The sequence below is a fragment of the Eubalaena glacialis genome, chromosome 13, assembly GCF_028564815.1.
Source record: "Eubalaena glacialis isolate mEubGla1 chromosome 13, mEubGla1.1.hap2.+ XY, whole genome shotgun sequence".
Classification (NCBI taxonomy): domain Eukaryota; kingdom Metazoa; phylum Chordata; class Mammalia; order Artiodactyla; family Balaenidae; genus Eubalaena; species Eubalaena glacialis.
Window position 1 is genome coordinate 42,467,101 of NC_083728.1, and position 4,506 is coordinate 42,471,606.

At 47.2% G+C, this 4,506-nt stretch overlaps 1 pseudogene; it reads right to left on the minus strand.

The window, feature by feature from the left end:
* Nucleotides 1-229: 229 nt before the first annotated feature.
* On the minus strand, nucleotides 230-835 carry LOC133103906 (ran-specific GTPase-activating protein-like; annotated as a pseudogene).
* Between the last annotated feature and the right edge of the window lie 3,671 nt (nucleotides 836-4,506).

Consider the following 4,506-nt stretch of genomic DNA (forward strand, 5'->3'; position numbering starts at 1 on the left):
GAATAATAGGTAATTCATAGAAACAGAAGGGTGAAGTGGATCTACCCATCTGGAAATTTCAGAGATTTCTCTCATGTATTTTTGTTGTTGTTGGAAGTCAGTTCTTTATATAAAGTCACTTGTGAAAACAAAACAGAATAAAAACAAACCAAAAAGAAGGGGCAGGGCAACTTAAAAAAAAAAAAGAAAAAGGGAAAAGACAGGGACAAAGGACACAACGGGACACGACTCATTGCTCCTCCTCAGCCGCCTCCTTGGTCTCGTCCTCGGGCTCCTTGCCCTCCTTCACCTAAAGAGCTTCTTAGCTTCTCAGCTACTTTCTCGGCACTCTCATTTTTGCCAGATCCTTTCTTTTCTCTCTCTTCAATCTCTTTCCTGCATTCTTCAAACTTCGTTTTGAATTTCTGTGCATTCTCGGCGTTAATGGCCCCTGCTTGGGTCACTCGTCGGCGAAGTCGGCGTGGGTATTCCAGACCCAGGCGCTGTCGCTGCCCGCGTTCGGCTTCAGCTCCGCCATCGGCGTGATGTAGTGGTTGGCGCAGATCTTGAGGGTCTTGTCCCTGCGCCTGAGGAGGCGGATGGTCCCCTTCTCCTTGTGCTTCAGCAGCTTGACGTCCGCGGTGCCCCTCTCCTTCCACCCCGGGAGGTCGTTCTCCGAAGCGAACCGAAACAGCTTGGCCCGCATTTTTAAAAGTTCCTCTTCATCTTTTTCCAGCGTTTTAATTTCTCGCTAGGGAAGAGAAACTATTGGCTCAAACTGGGGGTCACGGTTGGACTCGTCGGCATTCTCGGCGGAGGTGTGGTGGTCCTCGTGGGTGTCCTTGGGGGCCGCCATAGGCGCGGCGGCGGCGGCGGCGGCGGCTACTCGGCCGGCTCGGGCGTCGCGGGCTCCGCGGCCTCTCGGCGGCTGCTCGCAGCTCCTTCCTCCGCGTCTGGACACGGTGCCTCCTGCCCCCGCCCGCTCTTGCCTCCGCCCCGCGACCCCTCGTCTGCAGACGGTGCCTCCTGCCCCCGCCCGCTCTTCCCTCCGCCCCGCGACCCCTCGTGTATTTTAATGTTAGATAATAAGTCATTTCCTCCTAATTCCTTCTATTTCTCATCCCTCTAATGGGTTATAATCCACTTTTTGGAAATTTTTTTTTAAAGCTGGTGTGAAAGGCATTTCAATCAGCGTAGAGTAAGGCACTACAGCAACAGAAAGCACTCGTTCTGTACATGTTTACAGAGGGCCTCCTGTGATTCCGGTCCTTTTCTAAGCACCATGGAGTCAGTAATGAATAGTATTTGATCACTGCTTTCAAGGAAATCACAATGTAGTTGGGAAAATAGACGTTCAAACAAATAATTATGATAAATATTTTAAGTAGTATAGGCGTCTACAAAGTGTTATGTGTATGTCAGCGAGGGTGTAGTTAAGCTTGGGAGTGTCAGATAATGCTTCATAGAACCAGTGACATTGAGTTGGGTCTTGAAGCATGGCAGTGAGATTCCCAGGGAGAGAAGGGGAGATGGTATGGAAGAAGGTGTGGAATTTCCTCATGGGTTGGAGAATCAATGAGGCATATGATGATTTGGCCAAAATGCTGGTAGCCTTTGGAGGAGTGCCTGGACTTGAGACCAAGGGATAGAATAGTAATCTAATCACTTAAAATAATATAGATGACACATATACTCTAAACATATTAGGTATGAAGACAAAACAAAAACAATGTAGTTAAGAATCTTTGGGTGTTAGCATATTGCTAGACCTCATGGAGCACATGTTCTAAATACTGAGCAATGCATGTTTCTAATTCATGAGCGTCTCAAAGGAGGGAGATAGAGCCATTGGTGTCTTCTATCAATACGTACCTTTGCTCAGATTTGTGTGCCCTTACACCAAATTTACCATGACAGAATTACCTTGTATCACTTTAGGATTACCTAAAATATGGAAATATGGTGGATTACCTTTTCAATTACTAATGATTATGTTAGCATCCATATTTCACGATCACCCATTTAGTAGAACATATCTGACACCCCTGCCATAAGAGATACTTGAGCCTTATTCCTTCTAATTATTCTTGTTCCTAAACCTTTAAGATTAGTCATCTTGATATATCCCAAGGCAGGGAATTCGTGAAGACTGTTTTATCAATTCCATAGTTGTAGACAGTGAACCAGTAACGAGTGCTGGTTACTTCATGGGACACTGATAAATAAGAATTCCTCTGCAGAGGCATGAACAAAACGGTGACTGTAATACGGGGGTATTATAGCTAAAGCCTTTATGAACAGAAAGCCCTTAAGCTGGTCATGTTAAAGGCCATTTAATGTCAAGAAGTTGAGGTTTGTGGATTACAGAGATAGGAACAAAGTCTGGTCAAGTGTCATGGAACTAGAGTGGGAAAGCCCAGAATTAAGCTTGAACTCCCCTGTCATGCAGGGGCTGCATCTCTGCTTTATTCTTTCCTAATTTTATTTGCTACCTTGCTCTGTTTCTGCTTTAGTTATCTCTCTTGCTTTAACTACCTCAAAACTTATTGGCTTAAAACAGCCACCACCGTTTAGTATCCCTCAGGAGGCTGACTGGGCTCAGCTGGGTGGTTCTCCTGCTTCACATGGTGTTGCTGGGGCTTTAGTTATCCGGGGGCTCAAATGAGTCGAATACTCACCCTGACACTCCCACATGGCAGGCAGTTGATGCTGGCTGTAGAATGGGAGTCCATCTGGGATGCCAATGGAACACCTGAGTGCTCTTCCATGAGGCCCCTGTCCATGTGGCTTTGGCTTCTCTCAGCCTGGGGGCCGGATGACAAGAGGGAGCATTACATATGTGCAAAAGCAGAAGTTACCGGAGCCCTGAAGGCCAGGACTCACAAATCCTGGGTGACCATTCCCACTGCGTTCTGTTGGTCAAAGCAGTCACAGGGCTAGCTTCCCAGAGAGGGAAAACAGACTTGGGAAGAGTGATGAACAATTTACAAATACTTTTCTTTTTCTTTTGTATGGGACTCAATATGACCAACATGTCCCTCAGGCCCTACCACATGGAAGCTTTTTAGTTCAGTGTTCATCACCAACTGACTATAGCTTCTGTGTCTGCAGAGCTCCCAGGTTCAAATGCTCCCAAGTTCAGATGCTTCCAAGAGACACTCATATTGGTTGCTGGCTGTCCACTCATCTGTGGGTTGAGAGGGCCAAGTCTTGTGCTACTGAGGATTTTCTTTGAAGGGCTGAGGTGGGATGGGTTATGTCACGGGAACTGCGGTCAGAGTAGGCAATAGCACATGAGAACATTAGGAGGATTTGAAGGAATTCTCAGGTCCTGCCCATCCCTCCGAGGCTAGAGAGTTCTTTTCTTTCTATGTTCCACAAAGTTCTGCTTGACCTGCCTTCTGACTTCTTGAGTCATCCCCTCCCTGCTTTGTTTTCTTTTTTAAGTTACTCCTGTGCACTGTTCTCCCTCCTGCCCTCTGTCCTTCCATGGCCCTGGACAAGAAGCCTCTCTTCTCTCTCCACATCTGTCATTTAGCTTCTAACTTACTCTTCAAATCTCAGCTCAAGTGTCACTTCCTCAGAGGAGTGTGGAACCCTTTGGATTAAGTCTCATGCCCTGTTCCATCTCAGTTTCCTTCATCACACTAATCAGAGTTTGTATTTTGTGCCTGTGTGTCTGCTTGATCACCATCTGCCTCCCACTGTGGGCTTTAGAGGCAAAGGCACGTGTCTGTCCTCAGGGCATCAGTGACTGTGCATGGCTCAGGTTAGGTGCTGGCAACTATTTGTTTGCATGAATTAAAAATTGGAGGGGGGCTTCCCTGGTGGCTCAGTGGTTGAGAATCTGCCTGCCAATGCAGGGGACAGGGGTTCGAGCCCTGGTCTGGGAAGATCCCACATGCCGCGGAGCAACTAGGCCAGTGAGCCACAACTACTGAGCCTGTGCGTCTGGAGCGTGTGCTCCGCAACGAGAGAGGCTGCGATAGTGAGAGGCCCGCGCACCGCAATGAAGAGTGGCCCCCACTTGCCGCAACTAGAGAAAGCCCTTGCACAGAAACGAAGACCCAACACAGCCATAAATACATAAATAAATAAATAAATAAATAAATAAATAAAATTTATTAAAAAAAATTGGAGGTAGTTGCCCTGAAGAAGGAGTAAGTGGAGAGAACCTTTGTCTTGATGAGAGAAGTTAAGAGCAGCCTGTTTTGGGGACTACAAGGACAGCATTTCTCAGGGAGTGCCCCCCGCCCCCCCTCCCCATGGTGATTTAGGAGTCAGTGAAATCCTATTGTTAAGGCATACTGGTGGAGGCTGTGTGGTAGTTTCTGAAATGTAGCAGGAATTCCTGCCTGGAAATTGATTCATAAGTGCCTGGTTAAAAGCCAACTTCTTTTTCTTTTTGCTTCTAGCACCATGTGGCCCCAGTTCTGTACTCAGAGATCTCAGTGATGGCCAAACTTTGTGGGGCCAGAGCTGTGCATTCCATTCCTGCTTACTCTCCCATTAGGCCAGTGTCTTGTT